The sequence below is a fragment of the Somniosus microcephalus genome, chromosome 10, assembly GCF_052327205.1.
Source record: "Somniosus microcephalus isolate GS21.2 chromosome 10, FLI_Smic_1.0, whole genome shotgun sequence".
In the NCBI taxonomy this organism is placed as follows: Eukaryota; Metazoa; Chordata; class Chondrichthyes; order Squaliformes; family Somniosidae; genus Somniosus; species Somniosus microcephalus.
The window spans coordinates 3,479,712-3,493,511 of record NC_140996.1 but is presented as its reverse complement, the minus strand read 5'-3'; positions in this window follow the sequence as shown (position 1 = coordinate 3,493,511).

Below are 13,800 nucleotides of genomic sequence, written 5' to 3'. Positions count from 1 at the left end.
AGGCAGTGATACAGCCAGTCTTCGGCATCTTGAAAATCTAAAATGGCACCTCCCGCGCTTTGCCTTCTTCCCCGATTTAACAAAATGTCACCTCCCGCGCTTTGCCTTCTTCCCCGCTGATTAAGATGTCACCTCCCATGCTTTGCCTTCTTCCCCACTGTTGCTAGCGCTGCTTTCCACGGTTTCCGTTGCAACCTGCAGCTCCTCGCGGTTTCCTGCGTGTTTAATATTTCTTTTTTTTATTATTTTCCCATCGTGGAACAACCCTGTGGGACTCTTGCCTCCCTCTTCTCGGGTCTATACGCAGCCCGGCTTCGTAGCACCGGCCGTGCCCTGTGTGCTCCACCCTCTCTCTCTCCTCTTCCCGACAACGCTGCTCGGCCCCGTTGCAAGCCACCCGCTCGAGTTCTAGACCGCCGCAGCCCAGGAAGGATCAGTGTACTACCTGCCACCAGCCCAATTAGCTGAAGCACCATCGACAGGAACCTGGCCCCGCTTTCGACAGCTTCTCCAGCAATCTTCAACTCCGCTAACACAGGGGTGGATGCCCACGGTCGACGCCCGTTTCTACTGCTTCTTTCTTCCTTCTGGCCTCAACCTCTGCTCACTTCGCTGCAGGAATGGATCCCAGGAGGTGGTGCAGACTGTAGGTAAGTTCGTATCTGCTCGTCGCCAGTATTATGTCCGTGTATGATTGAGACACGGACAGCAGGAGTTGAACAAAACAAGTCTTTACTGATTGAAGTCAATCGGGAAACTGAAACTACAGAGGCTTACTAGCGCCTTTTATACAGGGGTGGTCACTGCCGGTACTGCAGACTGAGACCAGTTATTCTCTTAAAGGTACATACACAACAGTTGTGTCACAGGTGATGTGTCAAATTGTGTGTCAGGTAGTGTCACAGGATGGTTATCAGCTTATGTGACATGTTGTGTGACAGGTTTTGTGACAAGTTGTGTAACAGGTTGTGTGACAGTCTGTGTCACAGGTTGAGTGACAGATTATGTGACAGATTGTGTCACAGGTTGAGTGACAGATTTTGTAAAAGGTTGTGTCACAGGTTGTGTCACAGGTTATGTGATAGGTTTTGGCAGAGGATCTGTGACTGGTTGAGTGACAGATTGTGTCACAGCTTCTGTCACAGGTTTTGTAACATGTTCTGTCACAGGTTGTGTGACTGTTTGAGTGACAGGGTGTGTCACAGGTTGTGTCACTGTTTGTGTGACAGGTTGAGTGACAGGGTGTGTGACAGGTTGTGTAACAGTTTGTGTGACAGGTTGTGTGACAGGTTGTGTCACTGTTTGTGTGACAGGTTGAGTGACAGGGTGTGTGACAGGTTGTGTAACAGTTTGTGTGACAGGCTGTGTGACAGGTTGTGTCACAAGTTAAGTGACAGGTTGTTTCACAGGCTGTGTCACAGGTAGTGTGATAGGTTGAGTGACAGGTTGTGTCACAGGCTCTGTCACAGGTTGAGTGTCAGGTTGTGTGTCAGGTCGTGTGACAGGTTGTGTCACAGGTTGTGTCACAGTTTGGAGACAGATTTTGTTGCATGTGTGACAAGTTGTGTGACAAGTTGTGTAACAGTTTTATGATAGGTTGTGTCATGGGTTGTGTGGCAAGTTGTGTCATAGCTGGTGTCACAGGTTGTGTGACAGATTGTGTCTTAGGTTGTGTCACAGAATGTGTCACAGGTTGTGTCACAGGTTGAGTGACAGGTTGTGCCATGGGTTCTGTGTTAGGTTGAGTGTCAGGTTTATTGACAAGTTGTGTGACAGTTTGTGTGACAAGTTGTGTCATAGGTTGTGTCATACGTTGTGTCAGAGGTTGTGTCACAGTTTGTGTGATAGGTTGTGTCACAGGTTATGAGACATGTTTTGTCACAGGTTGTGCCACACATTGTGTCAGATGTTGTGTCACAGTTTGTGTGATACGTTGTGTCACAGGTTGTGAGACAGATTATGTCATAGGTTGTGTCACAGGTTGTGTGATAAGGGTGAGAGAGATTGAGTGACAGTTTTGTCACAGGTTGTGACACAGGTTGAGTGACAGGTTGTGTCATTCGTTCTGTGTTAGGTTGAGTGTCAGGTTTTTTGACAAGTTGTGTGACAGTTTGTGTGACAAGTTGTGTCACAGGTTGTGTCATACGTTGTGTCAGAGGTTGTGTCACAGTTTGTGTGATAGGTTGTGTCACAGGTTGTGAGACAGGTTGTGTCATAGGTTGTGTCACAGGTTGTGTGATAAGGGTGAGAGAGATTGAGTGACAGTTTTGTCACAGGTTGTGTCACAGGTTGAGAGATAGTTTGTGTGACAGGTTTTGTCACAGTTTATGTGACTGGTTGAGTGACAGATTGTGACACAGGTTATTTGATATGTTGAGTCACATGTTGTGTGACAGGTTGTGTAACAGGTTGTGTCACAGGTTGAGTGACAGGTTGAGTAACAGGTTGAGTAACAGGTTGTGTCACAAGTTGTGTCACAGGTTGAGTAACAGGCTGAGTCACAGGTTGAGCGACAGATTGTGTCACAGGTTATGTGATAGGTTGAGTCACATGTTGTGTGACAGGTTGTGTGACAGGCTGGGTGACAGATTGTGTAACTGGTTGTGTGACAGGTTCTGTCAAAGGTTCTGTCACAGGTTTTGTCACAGGTTGTGTGACAGGTTTCATGATAGGTTGCATCACAGGTTGTGTCACAGGTTGTGTCACAGGTTAAGTGACAGCTAGTGTGATAGGTTATGTCACAGGTTTTGTGAAAGGTTGGGCAGGATTTTCATTGGGCCATGGAGACGTGATTGGAGGCGTGTGGGAGGTTAAAATCCAAAATTGGGGGGCAGGAACCCATCCTGCACCCAAGCCACCTCCATGCCAGTTTCAAAGGAGGCGGGTACCCGACCCGCACTCGGACCCGCCTCCCTGAGGCGGGAAGGGGATTAGTGCCAATTAACTGCCTGTTAACAGGTAGTTAACAGGCAGTTTTTAGCCTAATTGCTATTTTTAATGTTGAAGTGTGGGATTCCTGACGGCTCCAAACCACGCCAAGTTAGAGGAGGCGGATCGTTGGAATGAAGAGCTTGGAGGGGTTGAGATGTCCAGTGTTCAGGTGAGTGATGGGCGCATGAGTGCAAAGGTAAGTGTGTTTGGTGTGTGTAAATTGTTTAAAGAAGTTTTACATACATTTACTTACCTTTACAGCCTTCCTTCCTTCAGTAACAAGAAAGGATTAATTAGCAATCTTGTTGTACGAGGCCCCTTGGGTCGGAGCGATCATAATATGATCGAATTCTTCATTCAGATGGAGAATGAAGTATTTGACTCAGAGACTAGGGTCCTGAATTTAAATAAAGGAAACTACAATGGTCTGAGGAGCGAGTTGGGTAGGATTAATTGGGGAATGGCACTCAAAGGGTTGACGGTGGATAGGCAATGGCAAACATTCAAAGGCCGAATGGATGAGCTACAGAATTTGTTCATCCCAGTTTGGCATAAAAATAAAACAAAAAAGGTGACTCAACCATGGCTAACAAGGGAAATTAGGGATAGCATAAGATCAAAGGAGAGGACATATAAATTGGCTAGAAAAAGCAATAATCCTGAGGATTGGGAGCAGTTTAGGAGTCAACAAAGGAGGACAAAGGGATTAATTAAGAAAGGGAAAATAGAATATGAGAGTAAGCTATCAGGGAACATAAAAACTGACTGTAAAAGCTTTTATAGATATGTGAAGAGAAAAAGATTGGTGAAGTCAAGTGGAGGTCCCTTACAGTCAGAATCAGGGGGATTTATAATGGGAAACATGGAAATGGCAGACAAACCAAATACATATTTTGGTTCTGTCTTCACAAAGGAGGACACAAATAACCTCCCAGAGATGCCGGGGAACATAGGGTCTAATGAGAGGGAGGAACTGAAAGAAATCAGTATCTGTAGGGAGATGGTGTTAAGAAAATTGATGGGACTGAAGGCCGATAAATCCCCAGGGCCTGATGGTCTACATCCCAGGGTACTTAAGGAAGTGGCCCTAGAGATAGTAGATGCATTGCTGGTCATCTTCCAGAACTCGATAGGCTCTGGAACAGTGCCCATGGATTGGAGGGTAGCTAATGTTACCCTACTATTCAAAAAAGGTGGCAGAGAAAAAGCGGGGAATTATAGACAGGTAAGCCTGATATCGGTAGTGGGGAAAATGCTAGAGTCTATTATAAAAGATGTAATAGCAGAGCACTTGGAAAGCAGTGACAGGATCGAACAAAGTCAACATGGATTTACAAAAGGTAAATCATGCTTGACTAATCTACTGGAATTTTTTGAGGATGTAACTGGTAAAATAGATAAGGGAGAACCAGTGGATGTGGTGTATTTGGACTTTCAGAAGGCCTTCGATAAGGTCCCACATAAGAGATTAGCATGCAAAATTAAGGCACATGGGATTGGGGGCAAGGTATTGACTTGGATAGAGAACTGGTTGGCGGACAGAAAGCAAAGAGTTGGAATAAACGGGTCGTTTTCCGAGTGGCAGGCAGTGACTAGTGGGGTACCGCAAGGAAAGGTCCTAGGACCCCAGCTGTTCACAATATATGTTAATGATCTGGACGAGGGAATTGGATGTAATATCTCCAAATTTGCAGACGACACAAAGCTGGGTGGGAGGGTAAGCTGTGAGGAGGATGTCGTGAAACTCCAGTACGATTTGGACAGGTTGGGTGATTGGGCAGAAACATGGCAAATGCACTATAATGTGGATAAATGTGAGGTTATCCACTTTGTTGGCAAAAACAGGAAGGCAGATTATTATTTGAATGGCAATAGATTGGGAGAAGGGGAAGTGCAAAGAGACCTGGGTGCTATTGTGCACCAGTCGCTGAAGGTGAGCATGCAGGTGCAGCAGGCGGTTAAGAAGGCAAATGGTATGTTGGCCTTCGTAGCAAGAGCGTTCGAGTACAAGAACAAGGATGTCTTGCTGCAGTTGTACAGGGCCTTGGTGAGACCACACCTTGAGTATTGTGTGCAGTTTTGGTCACCTTACCTGAGGAAGGATGTTCTTGCCATGGAGGGAGTGAAGCGAAGATTCACCAGGCTGATACCTGGGATGGCAGGAATGACGTATGAGGAGAGATTGGGTCGATTGGGCTTATACTCACTGGAGTTTAGAAGATTGAGAGGGGATCCCATCGAAACCTATAAAATTCTGTCAGCTCTGGACAGACTAGATGCAGAAAGGATGTTTCTGATGGCCGAGGAGTCCAGAACCAGGGGTCATAGTCTAAGGATAAGGGGTAAGCCATTTAGGACAGAAATGAGGAGGAATTTCTTCACCCAGAGAGTGGTGAACCTGTGGAATTCTCTGCCACAGAGGGCAGTGGAGGCCAGTTCATTAAATATATTCAAGAAAGAGTTGGATATGTTTCTTGAGGCTAAAGGGATCAAGGGATGTGGGGAGAAGGCAGGGACAGGGTACTGAATTTGGATGATCAGCCATGATCTCATTGAATGGCGGAGCAGGCTCGAAGGGCCAAATGGCCTACTCCTGCTCCTACCTTCTATGTTTCTATGTTTCTAGGTCTCGGGAGTCCCTCATCTCACCGGCACAGAAAGCAGAATGGCTGCGAGCTGTCAAAAGTTGCAGCATTCAGTTTTCTGTTCCGGGGAGATCTCTAAATCAACCTGAGAGGAAGGAATTAACCTGGAGCACAGATTGTCAGTGTTTGACAGCTTCAAACAGCTGTGAAATGCTGATATTTCATCTGTCAAAAGGTCTTGACAGATGAAATATCAATCTGTGACCTCACCTGTTGCCGGGTGGCCCTTAATTTGCCTGTTGAGCACACTGGGCGGGCTCAACAAGGTCAATCAAGTCAAAATCGTGTGTGTTGGCTAGAACTCAATGGAGGCGGGACTACAACCCTGAAAGTTGTAGTCCCGCCTCCTACCCGACGCCTCAATGAAAATCCAGCCCGTTGTGTCAAACATTGAGTGACAGGTTGTTTCACATGTTGGGTCACAGGTAGTGTGACAGGCTTAGTCACAGGATATGTGACAGTTTGAGTGACAGGTTGTGTAACAGCTTCTGTGACAGGTTGTGTCACAGGTTGAGTGACAGGTTCTTTCACAGGCTGTGTCACAGGTAGTGTGATAGGTTGAGTGACAGGTTGTGTCATGAGTTGTGTGGCAAGTTGTGCCACAGCTGGTGTCACAGGTTGTGTGACAGATTGTGTCTTAGGTTGTGTCACAGAATGTGTCACAGGTTGTGTCACAGTTTGAGTGACAGGTTGTCTGACAGGTTGTGTAACTGGTTGTGTGACAGGTTCTGTCAAAGCTTCTGTCACAGGTTGTGTAACTGGTTGTGTGACAGGTTTTGTGACAGGTTGTGTGACAGGTTCTGTCACAGATTGTGTGATGGTTGTGTGACAGGTCATGGAACTGGTTGAGTGACAGGATGTGTCACAGTTTGAGTGACAGGTTGTCTGACAGGTTGTGTAACTGATTGTGTGACAGGCTCTGTCAAAGCTTCTGTCACAGGTTTTGTGACAGGTTGTGTGGCAGGTTTTGTGACATGTTGTGTCACAGGTTGTGTCACAGGTTGTGTCACAAGTTGAGTGACAGGTTGCTTCACAGTTTGTGTCACAGGCAGTGTGACAGGCTTAGTCACAGGATGTGTGACAGTTTCATTGACAGGTTGATTGACAGGTTGAGTGACAGCTTGTGTCACAGGTTGTGTCACAAGTTGTGTCATAAGTTGTGTCATAAATTGTGTCACAGGTTGTGTCACAGGTTGTGTCACAGGTTCTGTGACAGGTTTTGTCAGAGGAGTTGTGAGTGGTTGGGTGACAGATGTGTCACTGGTTGTGTCACATGTTGTGTGACAGGTTCTGTCACAGGTTCTGTCACAGGTTGAGTGACATGTTGTGTGACAAGTTGTGTCATGGGTTGAGTGACAGGCTGTGTCACAGATTGTGTGATAGCTTGTGTCACATGTTGTGTCACAGGTTGTGTCACAGGTTGAGTGACAGGTTGTGTCATGCGTTCTGTGTCAGATTGTGTGTCAAATTTTGTGACAGGTTGTGTGACAGTTTGTTTGACAAGTTGTGTCACAGGCTGTGTCACACGTTGTATCAGATGTTGTGTCACAGTTTGTGTGACACATTGTGTCACAGGTTATGAGACAGGTTGAGTAACAGGTTTTGTCACAGAATTTGTGACTGGTTGAGTGACAGGCTGAGTGACAGGTTTTATAACTGGTTGTGTGACAAGGTTCTGTCAAAGGTTCTGTCACAGGTTGTGTCACAAGTTGAGTGAATGAGGTTGTTTCACAGGTTGTGTCACAGGTAGTGTGACAGGCTTAGTCACAGGATATCTGACAGTGTGAGTGACAGGTTGTGTGACAGGTTGTGTGACAGGTTGTTTGATAGGTTGTGTGACAGGTTGTGTGACAGATTGTGTGACAGGTTGTGTCACAGTTTGTGTGATAGGTTGAGTGACATGTTGTGTTACAGGTTCTGTCACAGGTTGAGTGTCAGGTTGTGTGTCAGGTCGTGTGTCAGGTTGTGTGACAGGTTGTGTCACAGGTTGTGTCACGGGTTGGCTGACAGATTGTGTCACAGGTTGTGCCACAGGTTCTGTGACAATTTGTGTGACAGGTTTTGTGACAGGGTCTGTGATACTTGTGTCACAGGTTGTATGATACATTGTGTCACAGGTTGAGTGGCAAGTTGTGTGACAAGTTGTGTCACAGGTTGAGTGACAGGCTGTGTCACAGATTGTGTGATAGCTTGTGTCACAGGTTGTGTCGCATGTTGTGTGACAGGTTCTGTCACATGTTGTGTGATAAGTTGTGTGACTGGTTGTGTAACTGGTTGAGTGACAGGTTGTGCCACAGTTTGAGTGAAAGGTTGTGTGACAGGTTGTGTAACTGGTTGTGTGACAAGTTCTGTCAAAGCTTCTGTCACAGGTTTTGTCACAGGTTGTGTGACAGGTTTTGTGGCAGGTTGTGTCACAGGTTGTGAGACAGGTTGTGTCACTGGTTGTGTCACAAGTTGTGTCACAGGTTGTGTCACAGGTTGTATCAGAGGTTCTGTGACAGGTTTTGTCAGAGGAGTTGTGACTGGTTGAGTGACAGATTGTGTCACAGGTTGTGTCACATGTTGTGTGACAGGTTGTGTCACATATTCTGCCACATGTGTTGTGACAGGCTTAGTCACAGGATATGTGACAGTTTGAGTGACCGGTTGTGTTACAAGTCATGTCACAGTTTGAGTCCCATGTTGTGTCACAGATTGTGTGTCAGGTTGTGTCACAGGTTGTGTGACTAGTTGCATCACAGGTTGTGACACACTTTGTGTGTCTGGTTGTGTGACAGGTTGAGTGACTGGATGTGTCACAAGTTGTGTCACAGTTTGTGTCAAAGTTGTGTGACAGTTTGAATGGCAGGTTAAGTGACAGCTTGTGTCACATTTCACATGATAAGTTGTGTGCATGTTGTGTCACAGTTTGAATGACTGGTTGAGTGACAAGTTGTGTCACACGTTGTGTCACACAGTGTGTGACAGATTTTGACATAGTTTGCATCACAGGTTGTGTGTCAGGTTGTGTGTCAGGCAGTGTGACAGTTTGTGTCACAGGTTGTATGACAAGTTATGGCACATGTTCTGTCACGCGTTATGTGTCAGATTGTGTCACGGGTTGCATCACAGGTTGTGAGACTGGTTGTGTCACAGGTTGTGTGATAGGTTGAGTGACACGTTGTGTCACAGGTATGTAACAGGTTTTGTCACATGTTGTGCCACAGCTTGTGTCACAGGTTGTGTCACAGGTTCTGTGACAGGTTTTGTCAGAGGATTTGTGACTGGTTGAGTGACAGATTGTGTCACAGGTTGTGTCACATGTTGTGTGACAGGTTCTGTCACAGGTTTTGTGACAGGCTTAGTCACAGGATATGTGACAGTTTGAGTGACAGGTTGTGTGACAGGCTGTTTCACAGGTTGTGTCACCAGTTGTGTGATAGGTTGAGTGACAGGTTGTATCACAGGTTCTGTCACAGGTTGATTGTCAGGTTGAGTGTCGGTTGTGTCTCAGGTTGTGTGACAGGTTGTGACACAGGTTGTGTCACAGGTTAGATGACAGTTTGAGTCACAGGTTGGGTGACAGGTTAAGTGACAGGTAACGTGATAGATTTTTGTCACAGGGTTTGTGACAGGTTGTGTCACAGGTTGAGTGGCAGTTTGTGTGACAGGTTGTGTGACAGAGTCTAAGATACTTGTGTCACAGGTTGTATGATACTTTGTGTTATAGGTTGAGTGGCAAGTAGTGTGACAAATTGTATCACAGGTTGAGTGACAGGCTGTGTCACAGATTGTGTGATAGCTTGTGTCACAGGTTGTGTGACAAGTTATGTGACAAGTTGTGTAACAGTTTTTATGATAGGTTGTGTCACAGGTTGTGTGGCAGGTTGTGTCACAGCTGGTGTCACAGTTTGTGTGACAGATTGTGTCTTAGGTTCTGTCACATATTGTGTGACAGGTGGAGTGACAGGCTGTGTCACAGGTTCTGTCCCAGTTTGTGTGACAGATTGAGTGACGGGTTGTGTCACAGGTTGAGTGACAGGTTGTGTCACAGGTTGTGTAACTGGTTGTGTGACAGGTTCTGTCAAAGTTTCTGGCACAAGTTTTGTCACAGATTGTGTGACCGGTTTTGTGACAGGTTGTGCCACAGATTGTATCACAGGTTGTGTGATAGCTTGTGTCACAGGTTGTGTCACAGGTTGTGTCAGAGGTTGTGTGAGAAGTTGTGTGACAGGTTGAGTGACAGATTGTGTGACAGGTTGTGAGACAGGTTGAGTGGCAGGTTGTGTGACAAGTTGTGTCACAGGCTGTGGCACACTTTGTGTGTCCGGTTGTGTGACAGGTGTAAAGTATGTGTCTATACTTAATCCAATAATGAAGAGACAGCTTGGAAGATTCAACGTAGGTCTTTACTTAATACCAACAGGCGGGAACTGAGGGGAGATCAGTACCCACAGTACTATTTATACCCCTATGGCCAGGAGTGGTACTATGGTATCACTACGCCCTACAAAGTAGTGCCGCCCTGGCCATAGGTTTAAAGTAACATACATATTACATACACAACATTCCTCCCCTTTTAATTAAAATGTACCCGTGCAATTAAGTCAACAGATGCACCATAACTAGGGCTAATAACATTTGGTAACACAATATACATAACATATTTACATCAGAGTTGTCTACCTATATATATATATAAAAAGAAACATGTTATAGATTCAGTCTCTGAGGAGGCCTCCTGTCTCGACTAGGATAACGTCTTTCTCTAGTCGGTCTCGGTGTAGGCGGCGGTACTTCCGTCACCACTTCATCGTGGAGATCACTGGAGTGCTGAACTCCTCGCAATCCTGAGACCTCTGTAACGAGGAGCTGGGCCGTGATTCCGCTGTAGCAATGTGCTGAGACGTTTGAGGTAGTGAATCAGTTGGGTTTCTGGACTCCACAAGTTGATCAGCATGTCGTCTGATTATGCCGTCCCCTGTATCCACTGTGTACATCAAAGGTCCCTGGTGGGCCTTTATCGTACCAGACCACCACTTTTCATTTCTATAATCAAGGGCCAACACTTGCTGCCCCACCTCGAAGCTCCGTGTCTGTCTGTCAGGAGCCCTACGAAATACTCGGTTTTCCACATCTCTCCGGATGTTTGGTCTGAGCAATTCAAGGCGAGACCTTAACCTTCTATTAAAGAACATGACGGCGGGGGCCTGGTTGGTCACCGTATGTGCAGCATTACGGTACGCGAATAGGAAATTGTCCACCTTGTGTTGTAGTGGCAACCTTTCCTCCCCCATCGCCTTGATGGCCTTTTTAAAAGTCTGTACAAAGCGCTCTGCCAGCCCATTTGTAGACGGATGATATGGTGCGGATGTATAATGTCGCACTCCATTCCTTTTTAGGAATGCTTGAAATTCTTCTGCCACAAATTGTGGCCCATTGTCCGAACAGACTTGCTCGGGCACCCCGTTTCGGGCAAAAATGGTCCTTAAGACTGCGACCGTCTTTTCGGCTGTCGTTGATGACACCTTTATGACCTCCAGCCATTTTGAGTGGATGTCCACTACAATAAGGAACATCGCATCCAGGAAGGGCCCAGCGAAGTCCACGTGGATCCTTTGCCACGGTGTTGAGGGCCACTCCCACGGATGTAGTGGGGCTTGGGGTGGTACGTTCTGTACCATCTGGCACCCTTGGCACGCTTTTGCTACTTCCTTGATGTCCCTGTCAATGCCGGGCCACCAGACGTAGGCTCTGGCGAGGCTTTTCATTTTGACACCCCCCAGATGACCTTCGTGTAAGTCCCGCAACACTTTATGTTGCAATTTTTGAGGGACCACCACCCTGGCTCCGCACATCAATGTGCCCCGGCAGACGGACAACTGGTCCTTCCTTGCCGAAAATGCCGGCAATGATGCGTCACCCTGCGCCGGCCAGCCTTTCACGGTCAATTCGTAAACCCTTGCCAGTGTCGGGTCGTTCTGTGTTTCCCGCTCGATACATTGGCTGGTGATGGGCAAGTGTTCCATAACAGCCGTATGATACATTTCCACGGGGTCCTGTACTATCTCTTCGATCTCAGCAGGCAATGGTAGCCGCTACAGGCCATCCGCATTGCCATGCTGTTTGGTACCCTTATATTCGATAAGGTACTGGTGTGTGCCTAAGAACAGTGACCATCTCTGTAGCCTTTGGGCCGTCATCAGGGGCACCCCTTTTGTTGGATTAAATATGGACACCAACGGTTGATGATCCGTCAGTAGTGTGAAACGTTGCCCATGTAGGTAGTGGTGGAATTTTTTTACACCCCACACCAGACTGAGGGCCTCCCTGTCGATTTGCGCATAGTTTCTTTCGGCTGTAGTTAACGACCTTGAGGCAAATGCTATTGGCCTCTCCGTCCCATTGGGAAATTTGTGTGACAACACTGCCCCTATAACATACGGGGAGGCGTCACATGCCAACCTCATTGGCATTTTTGGGTCAAAGTGTGCGAGCACTTCCTTTGATGTAATGAGTTGTTTACCCTTTTTAAAAGCAGCCTCACACGCTTCGTCCCAATTCCAGGAGACTCCCCTTTGCAGCAATGAATTTAGTGGATGTAAAATGGACGATAAGTTCGGGAGGAACTTATGGTAATAGTTTATAAGGCCTAAGAATGATCGTAACTGAGATACATTCTCAGGGGGCGGGGCCTTCACTACTGCCTCGATCTTTTCCGGGGACTTATGCAGGCCTTCCTTGTCTATAATGTGACCACAGTATGAGATACGTTCCTGGAAAAACTCACATTTCTGCTTGTTCGCCCTGAGTCCGTATTGTTGTAACCGCAGAAGTACTCGCTCCAGGTTAGCGAGGTGGTCGTTATCCGTTTGTCCTGTCACCAGGATGTCATCCAGGTAGCATTGCGTTCCTGGAATGCCCTGTAAGACCTGTTCCATGGTCCTCTGCCATATTGCCGGGGCGGACGCCACACCAAATACCAGGCGATTGTGCTGGTACAATCCCTTGTGTGTGTTAATCGTTAGGAGCTTTATCGAGTCCTGTTCCACCTCCATCTGTAAATAAGCTTGACAAAGGTCAATCTTTGTAAAGTGTCTACCCCCAGCTAACGATGCGAATATGTCCTCTATCCGCGGCGTGCAGGGCTGGGTTAATAGTTATCTTAAAATCCCCGCAAATGCAAACCTTCTTTGGTTTCCCCGGTGTGTTATTTGCAGATTTCTTTATAACTGGGATGATGGGCTTGGCCCACTCACTCCACTCAATCTTTGTAAGGACACCTGCACTCTCTAAGGCATCCAGTTCTGCTTCCACAGCTGGCCGAATGGCGTAAGGCACCGGTCTGGCCTTACAAAACTTGGGGTTTGCGTCTTGAGCAATAGTTATTTTTGCTCTAATGTCCTTTAAGGTCCCCAGCCCTTGTTGGAACACCTCTGGCATTTTTGCCAATATTTTCGACAGCCTGCTTGTAATGGTTGTATCATCCTTGGTGGTCTCTACTTTTAACTCGTGTATCGACTTCCAGTCGAAATGGATTTTTCTTATCCATTCCCTACCCAAAAGTGGTGGTCCACCGTTTGGTAGGACGTATAAATAAAGTCCTGGCACTTTTCTGCCATTGTATTTAACTGTTACTTGCATTTTTCCCTTCGGGTAAACTTTTTGTCCCGTATATGTTTTTAATTTAATTTCCGTATCCTTTAAGGGAATGCGTTTGAACAGCCTGTTATAATCTTGTTCATTAATTACTGATAGGGCTGAACCCGTGTCCAGCTCCATATTAACTTCGATGCCTGCTACCTTTATTTTAACCCACATTGTGCTGTGGTCCTCCGTTTTGTCTACACCATATAACTTGAGACATCCCAGACCTTTAGGCTCTGCTTTTGTGCCTTCCTGTGACTCGTCTGAGCTACTGTCAGACATCTTATGTATTTTTGTCCTTGCCTTGGTACTGCTCGGATTGCCCCCACTATTGGGTTTCGTACCCGACCGACAAACTTTTGCTATATGCCCCTTTTTCCCACACTGCCGGCATATTTCATCACGAAACCAACAATTACTTTGGTCATGGGTGGTTTTGCCACAATGGTAGCATTTACCTTTGTGAAATGTCACCTCATGGGTGTCATAGCAGGTTGTGTTTTGTCGCATTTGAGCAGCACCCTGTGCTGCTGCTTCATGGGCGAATGCTATTTCAATCGCCTGATCTAGGCTGAGCTGTTTCTTGGCTAGCAACCGT